We start from the raw sequence: 13,215 nt of genomic DNA on the forward strand, positions 1-13,215 counted from the left end.
CCTATCTTTCGTATAGGGAATCGGCCATCTTTTTGGATACTGGTCAGTTACAAGTTCGTATTTTCGTATGTGCCACTTTTTCAGTGGGAATTCCACTTGGGACATAGGAATAGAGAGTACAGTGTATTAGTATTCTGTTTTAACATAGAACATAGGACATTGCAATGGAGGATACGATCTATTGTTAATAATCTATGTATATATTCACTATATTATGTATGGGAGCGTTCCTTTGCTCATGCTGGATATATAAATATATAAATAAATAAATAAATAATGGGGAACAATTATCAATGGGTATACATACATATATATACACGATAATAAATAAATATATAATATGAACAGGAGGTAATAAATCGATAAAAAATCGATAACAATTTTTTTTTTTTTTTTTTTTTTAAAAACATTTTAAATATTTCTAAGGCTGACAGCAGGTTATTTCTGGAAGGAATCAATAAAGTGTTATATTTGGTGAGTCTTTAGTAAAAAGACTAGCAGCTAGAAGGTGTGATCCAAAATGATATTTTATAATTGATTAATCATGTGAACCAGTGTGGTGTTTTTAGCAATAAAGTGCAAGGTGCTTTGACTACTAAATATAATATAAATAATTAGAGTGATTTACGTGATTTTTAATTCATTTATTCATATAAGTTACAGTGATTATCTCTATAGAAAAATGGAAAAAAGAAGAAGAAGGGAAAGAAGGGGGACATTTGTAGTGAGTCTAGTGATTGTTAATCAGCTGCGGGAGTGATGAGCATTGGTACTTCTGTTTCGTCCTTCTCACGAGGTATTCTTTATATTTTCTGTACATTACAGTACCCGTTCTTCTCGGGTAGTCTCCCGTCCCGATACTGGACGGGCCCAGAATCACTGCTTGGCTGCCAAGATCGGACGGGGTTGGGCATTGCCAGTGTGGTATGACTGTAATGTTTGTTTCCATGTTCCAAGACCTCTCAGACTGAGATACCTTACTGCTCATATGTTGGAACCAAAGTTTTATAGGAAGAAAGAATAGAAAGTGTGATCAAGTATGTGAAAGGACAGTGGGGTTCGTTTTGGGAGTTTTACATAACCTTCACAGGAAAGGTGCAATTTCATATCCTTCGTTTAAGCCGTTCGGGTGCAGTGTCTGTAGCTGGAAAATCCAGTACATCTCCCTTTGCGACAATTTCTTTGCCAAGTCACCTCCTCTCTCCCCTAGTTGAACATGTTCAATTGCTTTGAAAGTCATTTCTTCAGGGTCCGATGCATGAGTGGTAATAAAATGTCTGGGGATAGCATGATTGTCCATTTTGTTTTTTATACTTCTTACATGTTCTTGGATTCTAATTTTCAGGGGGCGTTTTGTCTTGCCTACGTATTTCTTCCCGCAAGTACATTCTATCAGGTAGATAACTGAGGTGGAGTTGCAGTTGATGAAGTCCTTGATTTTAAATTCGTTGTTGTTCCCTGTGTCAGTAAAGCTTTTCCTATTTGGGTGGAGATACTTACATATAATACATTTGCCACACTTGTATGATCCTTTACATTTTGGTAGTTTGGTTGGTGGTTGGAGTGTTTTTAGCATGCTAGGTGCTAAGATGTCCTTCAGATTCTTGGATTTTCTGTACACAATGTCTGGTTTCGGGGGGAGGATCTCTTTTAGTACTGGATCCATAAGAAGTATCTCCCAATGATTGGTTAGAGATTTTTTGATAGTGTCTTCGTGCCTATTGTAGGTGGTGATAAATGTTACTGATTCCTTTTTTTCTTTTTTCTGTTTATATGCGAGTAATGATGTTCGATCTGTGTTCCGTGTTTTTTCTGCTGCTTTTTCCATTAAGCCCCTTGGGTATTCCTTTTCTGTGAATCTTTGTCCATACAGAGTCAGTTGTTCCTCCATGTCTTCAGGTTTGCTACAATTCCGCTTAATCCTGTGGAATTGGGAGAACGGTATATTGTCTTTCCATCGTTTTAAGTGATTGCTTTTATGATGTAAATAGCTGTTCTTGTCCACACTCTTTACATAATTTTTAGTCACTACTTTGTTGTTTTCATGTGTCAAGACTAGATCAAGAAATTCGATGGATTCTTTCTGTATATTTGATGTAAATTTGAGATTCATATCATTGTTATCCAGGTTTTCAAAAAATTCTAGGAAGTTTGAGTTCGTCCCGTCCCATACAATTAAAATATCGTCTATGTAACGTTTGTATAAGATTATTTCTTTTTTAAAATTCTGGTTGTTATAAATATACATGTTTTCCCAGTGGCCCATAAAAAGATTCGCGAAACTTGGCGCGAAGATAGTCCCCATTGCTGTTCCGCATTGCTGGAGATAAAATCGATCTTGAAATTTAAAATAATTGTGATGGAGAATAAAAAACATAACATCGCAGATAAAATTTCTATGTTCAGGTGAGATTGAGACGTCTTCTTCTAAATACCTTCTGCAGGCTTCAACTCCTTTCTTATGCTCAATGCAGGTGTACAACGATTGCACATCTATGGTTACCCATTGATATGAGTCCTTCCATTCAAAGCTTTCCATTGTGTTGAGTACAGATGTTGTATCTTTTAAGTACGAGGGTAGGTCTTTTACGTATTTATTAAGAAAGATGTCCACATATTGAGACAGATTCGAAGTCAATGAGTCTATTCCCGCCACGATCGGTCTTCCGGGTGGGTTTTTTAGGCACTTGTGGACTTTTGGTAAAAAGTAAAAGATCGGGGTAATGGGGTCTAGTCTTAGTAAAAATTGGTATTCGTCCTTTGTTAAAATATTGTTCCTGAGGCCATGTAGTAGAAGGATACGAAGTTCCTCAATGTATGTCTCTTTCGGATCATTGTGGAGCACAGTGTATGATTTTGTATCATTCAGGAGCCTTTCTGCCTCCTTGACATAGGCTTCCCGATCCATAATGACCAGGCCCCCCCCTTTGTCAGCTGGTTTTAGCACTAGGTCTTTGTCCTTTTGTAATTTTTTCATTGCTTCTTTCTCGGAATTTGTCAGATTTTTTGTTTTGACCGGTGCCTGTTCTCTGTCACATAGATCTTTCTTGACGAGATCATAGAAGATGCTGATGTTTGATCCTTTTGACTCAAGTGGATAGTACTTTGATGTCGGCTTTAGACCTGATTTTGATTGATTTTCATAGTTTGACGTAATGGCGTCATCTTTTCTTAGGAAGTGTCTCTTTAGCGTCAGTTTCCGTACAAATTTATTTAAATCAATGTATGTTTCGAATCTGTTCAAGTTACTTGTGGGTGCAAATGATAATCCTTTTCCCAGTAGGGTCACTTCTGGTGCTGTAAGTACATGCTTTGAAAGATTGAAGATGCCTTTATTCTTTGCCATAGTTGCGATGTCTTCTGGTTCTGTTATGCCGCTCTTTTTTTGGGATCTCTTCCTCCCGCCGCCTCGTTTTCCTCTTCTTCTGTGTGTCTTCTTTTCAGTGGGGATGCTTGTTTTACATTTTCTTTTAGGAAGACCCTCCAATCCTCCTTCTTTCTCGTTCCTGTGCTTGGGGATAAAAAAGAAGAGGAAGACGAGGATGATGGTTCTTGTTCTCCATTTGACCTTAGTCTGTGTAGGGCCGTAAATCTGTTACTGGTCCTTATAGGTACGTTGTTTGGTGAGTCATAGCTCCTGTGTCTCACTGATGATTTTTTATGTGTGACTTGTTTCCATTTGTTTCTGTTATCCTGTGGTGGTAGATGTTCGATGTTGTTGAATCTGTTCCAGTTCTTGACTTTTCCTTGGTCATAGTCTGTTTTATCCCTCACGAATTTCTTTTCTTTGCCTTTGATGACATCCTCCTCAATTCTTTCTAGTTTTTTGTTAAGAACTTTTTCATTGATTCTATAGTCCTCTGTGTCTTTGTAAGTTTCCAAAACCCCTTCCTGTGTTTTTATGTCAACTTCCAATTCTGACAGAGTTTTCTGTTTCTCTTCAATTAGTAGTTTCATCAAACTCAGGGAGCAAGCGTGAAGGGTGGCGTCCCATTTTTCCATAAATGGGGAGTCTTGGTTTCCAAAGGTGGGTTGTTTTTGGATCCTTAGACCTCTTGGAATCCTATTTACTGAGATATAATGTTGCAGTCCTTGTATATCCCACCAAGCTTTTATCTCCTTTGTAAGTGTTTTTTCTATAGCCCAGAACAAATCGTCCAGGTCTTGTGATGGTACGGTCTCATTAGTCTGCTTGTTCTCATTAAAGATACTTTTACACAAAATGTCTCTTTTTGTGGTACGCTCGTTATTTCTAAACATGTTTATAGAGTGTTCTAACACCAGGCTGCCCTGCAAAAAAACCAGCAGTGTCCAAGAAAAAAGAGGGGGATGCAAGGCGCCACTTGTGTCCTGAGCAACTCAATAATATTATGTAAAATGAACACAGGTATACCTTTAAGAATAAAGGGTGTCAGCTGACCTCTAAATAAAAGACACCTTGGTGAGGGGTGTATTATGAAAGGTATGGCAGGTTGGATAAAGGTCTAAGCGACTACAAAATACCTGTTTAAGAAACGTAATTCTTTCAAAAAATATAGAATTTTATTTTATACATATAAAAAAATGCACAATAGCATTAAATATGAGAACAAAACAGTACAAGAGATAAGGTATAGAAAAAATACACAGCGATGTAAAAAAATGCGTATCTAGTTTAAAAAGGCCTACATATGTTAGCGCTAAAAAAGGGGGGGAGATAGTAGCTAAGAATTTGTAAAAATTGAAAAAAGATAAAAAAGGGTTATGAAAGAGGACTTATCTATTTCTGGAGGAGTCAGCAGGCTGTACCCAACGCGTTTCGTCGATTAGGACTTCATCAAGGGGTGTGAGGGAGATGTGCCTGGTGCTCTATTTATACTATGGGAGTCTAGTGCTCCTAATTATGATGTCACATCCTGTGGGTGTGGCTACCGTTTCTAAAAAACGAAGGGCATAGCTAAAACATTTAATCACTTATATTAGTGTTAAGATCGGGTTAGTATAATGCTATTGCTGTAGTGCAGTGGTTAAAAAACAAAGCAAGGATAACAGAAAGTGCTTATTTCGTTTGCGGGGATGCGCATCCCCATATCCGGCGGGCGGACGTCACTTCCGCCCAGCTTCCTGTGTCTTTTGTAAGTACACAGTTCTGTGTCTTCCGCCTCTCTCGGGCGGACGTGCGGCTGCGCCCCACTTCCGGTTATTGCGGAGCTCCGTCTCATTGGTTGCCATAGTTGTCATTCATTGAGGAGTGTTGATATGTGGAGTCGCTTGCGGTATTTGTCTCCAGTCAGCGGCCATTTTGTAGGGGACTTTTCCTATCTTTCGTATAGGGAATCGGCCATCTTTTTGGATACTGGTCAGTTACAAGTTCGTATTTTCGTATGTGCCACTTTTTCAGTGGGAATTCCACTTGGGACATAGGAATAGAGAGTACAGTGTATTAGTATTCTGTTTTAACATAGAACATAGGACATTGCAATGGAGGATACGATCTATTGTTAATAATCTATGTATATATTCACTATATTATGTATGGGAGCGTTCCTTTGCTCATGCTGGATATATAAATATATAAATAAATAAATAAATAATGGGGAACAATTATCAATGGGTATACATACATATATATACACAATAATAAATAAATATATAATATGAACAGGAGGTAATAAATCGATAAAAAATCGATAAAAAATTTTTTTTTTTTTTTTTTTTTTTTTTTAAAACATTTTAAATATTTCTAAGGCTGACAGCAGGTTATTTCTGGAAGGAATCAATAAAGTGTTATATTTGGTGAGTCTTTAGTAAAAAGACTAGCAGCTAGAAGGTGTGATCCAAAATGATATTTTATAATTGATTAATCATGTGAACCAGTGTGGTGTTTTTAGCAATAAAGTGCAAGGTGCTTTGACTACTAAATATAATATAAATAATTAGAGTGATTTACGTGATTTTTAATTCATTTATTCATATAAGTTACAGTGATTATCTCTATAGAAAAATGGAAAAAAGAAGAATAAGGGAAAGAAGGGGGACATTTGTAGTGAGTCTAGTGATTGTTAATCAGCTGCGGGAGTGATGAGCATTGGTACTTCTGTTTCGTCCTTCTCACGAGGTATTCTTTATATTTTCTGTACATTACAGTACCCGTTCTTCTCGGGTAGTCTCCCGTCCCGATACTGGACGGGCCCAGAATCACTGCTTGGCTGCCAAGATCGGACGGGGTTGGGCATTGCCAGTGTGGTATGACTGTAATGTTTGTTTCCATGTTCCAAGACCTCTCAGACTGAGATACCTTACTGCTCATATGTTGGAACCAAAGTTTTATAGGAAGAAAGAATAGAAAGTGTGATCAAGTATGTGAAAGGACAGTGGGGTTCGTTTTGGGAGTTTTACATAACCTTCACAGGAAAGGTGCAATTTCATATCCTTCGTTTAAGCCGTTCGGGTGCAGTGTCTGTAGCTGGAAAATCCAGTACATCTCCCTTTGCGACAATTTCTTTGCCAAGTCACCTCCTCTCTCCCCTAGTTGAACATGTTCAATTGCTTTGAAAGTCATTTCTTCAGGGTCCGATGCATGAGTGGTAATAAAATGTCTGGGGATAGCATGAAAAAGCAGCAGAAAAAACACGGAACACAGATCGAACATCATTACTCGCATATAAACAGAAAAAAGAAAAAAAGGAATCAGTAACATTTATCACCACCTACAATAGGCACGAAGACACTATCAAAAAATCTCTAACCAATCATTGGGAGATACTTCTTATGGATCCAGTACTAAAAGAGATCCTCCCCCCGAAACCAGACATTGTGTACAGAAAATCCAAGAATCTGAAGGACATCTTAGCACCTAGCATGCTAAAAACACTCCAACCACCAACCAAACTACCAAAATGTAAAGGATCATACAAGTGTGGCAAATGTATTATATGTAAGTATCTCCACCCAAATAGGAAAAGCTTTACTGACACAGGGAACAACAACGAATTTAAAATCAAGGACTTCATCAACTGCAACTCCACCTCAGTTATCTACCTGATAGAATGTACTTGCGGGAAGAAATACGTAGGCAAGACAAAACGCCCCCTGAAAATTAGAATCCAAGAACATGTAAGAAGTATAAAAAACAAAATGGACAATCATGCTATCCCCAGACATTTTATTACCACTCATGCATCGGACCCTGAAGAAATGACTTTCAAAGCAATTGAACATGTTCAACTAGGGGAGAGAGGAGGTGACTTGGCAAAGAAATTGTCGCAAAGGGAGATGTACTGGATTTTCCAGCTACAGACACTGCACCCGAACGGCTTAAACGAAGGATATGAAATTGCACCTTTCCTGTGAAGGTTATGTAAAACTCCCAAAACGAACCCCACTGTCCTTTCACATACTTGATCACACTTTCTATTCTTTCTTCCTATAAAACTTTGGTTCCAACATATGAGCAGTAAGGTATCTCAGTCTGAGAGGTCTTGGAACATGGAAACAAACATTACAGTCATACCACACTGGCAATGCCCAACCCCGTCCGATCTTGGCAGCCAAGCAGTGATTCTGGGCCCGTCCAGTATCGGGACGGGAGACTACCCGAGAAGAACGGGTACTGTAATGTACAGAAAATATAAAGAATACCTCGTGAGAAGGACGAAACAGAAGTACCAATGCTCATCACTCCCGCAGCTGATTAACAATCACTAGACTCACTACAAATGTCCCCCTTCTTTCCCTTCTTCTTCTTTTTTCCATTTTTCTATAGAGATAATCACTGTAACTTATATGAATAAATGAATTAAAAATCACGTAAATCACTCTAATTATTTATATTATATTTAGTAGTCAAAGCACCTTGCACTTTATTGCTAAAAACACCACACTGGTTCACATGATTAATCAATTATAAAATATCATTTTGGATCACACCTTCTAGCTGCTAGTCTTTTTACTAAAGACTCACCAAATATAACACTTTATTGATTCCTTCCAGAAATAACCTGCTGTCAGCCTTAGAAATATTTAAAATGTTTTTAAAAAAAAAAAAAAAAAAAAATTTTTATCGATTTTTTATCGATTTATTACCTCCTGTTCATATTATATATTTATTTATTATCGTGTATATATATGTATGTATACCCATTGATAATTGTTCCCCATTATTTATTTATTTATTTATATATTTATATATCCAGCATGAGCAAAGGAACGCTCCCATACATAATATAGTGAATATATACATAGATTATTAACAATAGATCGTATCCTCCATTGCAATGTCCTATGTTCTATGTTAAAACAGAATACTAATACACTGTACTCTCTATTCCTATGTCCCAAGTGGAATTCCCACTGAAAAAGTGGCACATACGAAAATACGAACTTGTAACTGACCAGTATCCAAAAAGATGGCCGATTCCCTATACGAAAGATAGGAAAAGTCCCCTACAAAATGGCCGCTGACTGGAGACAAATACCGCAAGCGACTCCACATATCAACACTCCTCAATGAATGACAACTATGGCAACCAATGAGACGGAGCTCCGCAATAACCGGAAGTGGGGCGCAGCCGCACGTCCGCCCGAGAGAGGCGGAAGACACAGAACTGTGTACTTACAAAAGACACAGGAAGCGGGGCGGAAGTGACGTCCGCCCGCCGGATATGGGGATGCGCATCCCCGCAAACGAAATAAGCACTTTCTGTTATCCTTGCTTTGTTTTTTAACCACTGCACTACAGCAATAGCATTATACTAACCCGATCTTAACACTAATATAAGTGATTAAATGTTTTAGCTATGCCCTTCGTTTTTTAGAAACGGTAGCCACACCCACAGGATGTGACATCATAATTAGGAGCACTAGACTCCCATAGTATAAATAGAGCACCAGGCACATCTCCCTCACACCCCTTGATGAAGTCCTAATCGACGAAACGCGTTGGGTACAGCCTGCTGACTCCTCCAGAAATAGATAAGTCCTCTTTCATAACCCTTTTTTATCTTTTTTCAATTTTTACAAATTCTTAGCTACTATCTCCCCCCCTTTTTTAGCGCTAACATATGTAGGCCTTTTTAAACTAGATACGCATTTTTTTACATCGCTGTGTATTTTTTCTATACCTTATCTCTTGTACTGTTTTGTTCTCATATTTAATGCTATTGTGCATTTTTTTATATGTATAAAATAAAATTCTATATTTTTTGAAAGAATTACGTTTCTTAAACAGGTATTTTGTAGTCGCTTAGACCTTTATCCAACCTGCCATACCTTTCATAATACACCCCTCACCAAGGTGTCTTTTATTTAGAGGTCAGCTGACACCCTTTATTCTTAAAGGTATACCTGTGTTCATTTTACATAATATTATTGAGTTGCTCAGGACACAAGTGGCGCCTTGCATCCCCCTCTTTTTTCTTGGACACTGCTGGTTTTTTTGCAGGGCAGCCTGGTGTTAGAACACTCTATAAACATGTTTAGAAATAACGAGCGTACCACAAAAAGAGACATTTTGTGTAAAAGTATCTTTAATGAGAACAAGCAGACTAATGAGACCGTACCATCACAAGACCTGGACGATTTGTTCTGGGCTATAGAAAAAACACTTACAAAGGAGATAAAAGCTTGGTGGGATATACAAGGACTGCAACATTATATCTCAGTAAATAGGATTCCAAGAGGTCTAAGGATCCAAAAACAACCCACCTTTGGAAACCAAGACTCCCCATTTATGGAAAAATGGGACGCCACCCTTCACGCTTGCTCCCTGAGTTTGATGAAACTACTAATTGAAGAGAAACAGAAAACTCTGTCAGAATTGGAAGTTGACATAAAAACACAGGAAGGGGTTTTGGAAACTTACAAAGACACAGAGGACTATAGAATCAATGAAAAAGTTCTTAACAAAAAACTAGAAAGAATTGAGGAGGATGTCATCAAAGGCAAAGAAAAGAAATTCGTGAGGGATAAAACAGACTATGACCAAGGAAAAGTCAAGAACTGGAACAGATTCAACAACATCGAACATCTACCACCACAGGATAACAGAAACAAATGGAAACAAGTCACACATAAAAAATCATCAGTGAGACACAGGAGCTATGACTCACCAAACAACGTACCTATAAGGACCAGTAACAGATTTACGGCCCTACACAGACTAAGGTCAAATGGAGAACAAGAACCATCATCCTCGTCTTCCTCTTCTTTTTTATCCCCAAGCACAGGAACGAGAAAGAAGGAGGATTGGAGGGTCTTCCTAAAAGAAAATGTAAAACAAGCATCCCCACTGAAAAGAAGACACACAGAAGAAGAGGAAAACGAGGCGGCGGGAGGAAGAGATCCCAAAAAAAGAGCGGCATAACAGAACCAGAAGACATCGCAACTATGGCAAAGAATAAAGGCATCTTCAATCTTTCAAAGCATGTACTTACAGCACCAGAAGTGACCCTACTGGGAAAAGGATTATCATTTGCACCCACAAGTAACTTGAACAGATTCGAAACATACATTGATTTAAATAAATTTGTACGGAAACTGACGCTAAAGAGACACTTCCTAAGAAAAGATGACGCCATTACGTCAAACTATGAAAATCAATCAAAATCAGGTCTAAAGCCGACATCAAAGTACTATCCACTTGAGTCAAAAGGATCAAACATCAGCATCTTCTATGATCTCGTCAAGAAAGATCTATGTGACAGAGAACAGGCACCGGTCAAAACAAAAAATCTGACAAATTCCGAGAAAGAAGCAATGAAAAATTACAAAAGGACAAAGACCTAGTGCTAAAACCAGCTGACAAAGGGGGGGGCCTGGTCATTATGGATCGGGAAGCCTATGTCAAGGAGGCAGAAAGGCTCCTGAATGATACAAAATCATACACTGTGCTCCACAATGATCCGAAAGAGACATACATTGAGGAACTTCGTATCCTTCTACTACATGGCCTCAGGAACAATATTTTAACAAAGGACGAATACCAATTTTTACTAAGACTAGACCCCATTACCCCGATCTTTTACTTTTTACCAAAAGTCCACAAGTGCCTAAAAAACCCACCCGGAAGACCGATCGTGGCGGGAATAGACTCATTGACTTCGAATCTGTCTCAATATGTGGACATCTTTCTTAATAAATACGTAAAAGACCTACCCTCGTACTTAAAAGATACAACATCTGTACTCAACACAATGGAAAGCTTTGAATGGAAGGACTCATATCAATGGGTAACCATAGATGTGCAATCGTTGTACACCTGCATTGAGCATAAGAAAGGAGTTGAAGCCTGCAGAAGGTATTTAGAAGAAGACGTCTCAATCTCACCTGAACATAGAAATTTTATCTGCGATGTTATGTTTTTTATTCTCCATCACAATTATTTTAAATTTCAAGATCGATTTTATCTCCAGCAATGCGGAACAGCAATGGGGACTATCTTCGCGCCAAGTTTCGCGAATCTTTTTATGGGCCACTGGGAAAACATGTATATTTATAACAACCAGAATTTTAAAAAAGAAATAATCTTATACAAACGTTACATAGACGATATTTTAATTGTATGGGACGGGACGAACTCAAACTTCCTAGAATTTTTTGAAAACCTGGATAACAATGATATGAATCTCAAATTTACATCAAATATACAGAAAGAATCCATCGAATTTCTTGATCTAGTCTTGACACATGAAAACAACAAAGTAGTGACTAAAAATTATGTAAAGAGTGTGGACAAGAACAGCTATTTACATCATAAAAGCAATCACTTAAAACGATGGAAAGACAATATACCGTTCTCCCAATTCCACAGGATTAAGCGGAATTGTAGCAAACCTGAAGACATGGAGGAACAACTGACTCTGTATGGACAAAGATTCACAGAAAAGGAATACCCAAGGGGCTTAATGGAAAAAGCAGCAGAAAAAACACGGAACACAGATCGAACATCATTACTCGCATATAAACAGAAAAAAGAAAAAAAGGAATCAGTAACATTTATCACCACCTACAATAGGCACGAAGACACTATCAAAAAATCTCTAACCAATCATTGGGAGATACTTCTTATGGATCCAGTACTAAAAGAGATCCTCCCCCCGAAACCAGACATTGTGTACAGAAAATCCAAGAATCTGAAGGACATCTTAGCACCTAGCATGCTAAAAACACTCCAACCACCAACCAAACTACCAAAATGTAAAGGATCATACAAGTGTGGCAAATGTATTATATGTAAGTATCTCCACCCAAATAGGAAAAGCTTTACTGACACAGGGAACAACAACGAATTTAAAATCAAGGACTTCATCAACTGCAACTCCACCTCAGTTATCTACCTGATAGAATGTACTTGCGGGAAGAAATACGTAGGCAAGACAAAACGCCCCCTGAAAATTAGAATCCAAGAACATGTAAGAAGTATAAAAAACAAAATGGACAATCATGCTATCCCCAGACATTTTATTACCACTCATGCATCGGACCCTGAAGAAATGACTTTCAAAGCAATTGAACATGTTCAACTAGGGGAGAGAGGAGGTGACTTGGCAAAGAAATTGTCGCAAAGGGAGATGTACTGGATTTTCCAGCTACAGACACTGCACCCGAACGGCTTAAACGAAGGATATGAAATTGCACCTTTCCTGTGAAGGTTATGTAAAACTCCCAAAACGAACCCCACTGTCCTTTCACATACTTGATCACACTTTCTATTCTTTCTTCCTATAAAACTTTGGTTCCAACATATGAGCAGTAAGGTATCTCAGTCTGAGAGGTCTTGGAACATGGAAACAAACATTACAGTCATACCACACTGGCAATGCCCAACCCCGTCCGATCTTGGCAGCCAAGCAGTGATTCTGGGCCCGTCCAGTATCGGGACGGGAGACTACCCGAGAAGAACGGGTACTGTAATGTACAGAAAATATAAAGAATACCTCGTGAGAAGGACGAAACAGAAGTACCAATGCTCATCACTCCCGCAGCTGATTAACAATCACTAGACTCACTACAAATGTCCCCCTTCTTTCCCTTCTTCTTCTTTTTTCCATTTTTCTATAGAGATAATCACTGTAACTTATATGAATAAATGAATTAAAAATCACGTAAATCACTCTAATTATTTATATTATATTTAGTAGTCAAAGCACCTTGCCCTTTATTGCTAAAAACACCACACTGGTTCACATGATTAATCAATTATAAAATATCATTTTGGATCACACCTTCTAGCTGCTA

General features: G+C 38.1%; 4 pseudogenes; 2 read left to right on the forward strand and 2 right to left on the reverse strand.

Annotated features, from left to right (window-relative positions):
• Positions 1-816: 816 nt before the first annotated feature.
• On the reverse strand, positions 817-938 carry LOC146029797 (5S ribosomal RNA; annotated as a pseudogene).
• Positions 939-6,117: 5,179 nt separating this feature from the next.
• On the reverse strand, positions 6,118-6,239 carry LOC146029798 (5S ribosomal RNA; annotated as a pseudogene).
• Positions 6,240-7,478: 1,239 nt separating this feature from the next.
• LOC146029799 (5S ribosomal RNA) lies at positions 7,479-7,600 on the forward strand (annotated as a pseudogene).
• Positions 7,601-12,772: 5,172 nt separating this feature from the next.
• Positions 12,773-12,894, forward strand: LOC146029800 (5S ribosomal RNA; annotated as a pseudogene).
• Positions 12,895-13,215: the final 321 nt, after the last annotated feature.

Source organism: Crinia signifera, chromosome 8, assembly GCF_055691185.1.
Source record: "Crinia signifera chromosome 8, ASM5569118v1, whole genome shotgun sequence".
NCBI lineage: Eukaryota > Metazoa > Chordata > Amphibia > Anura > Myobatrachidae > Crinia > Crinia signifera.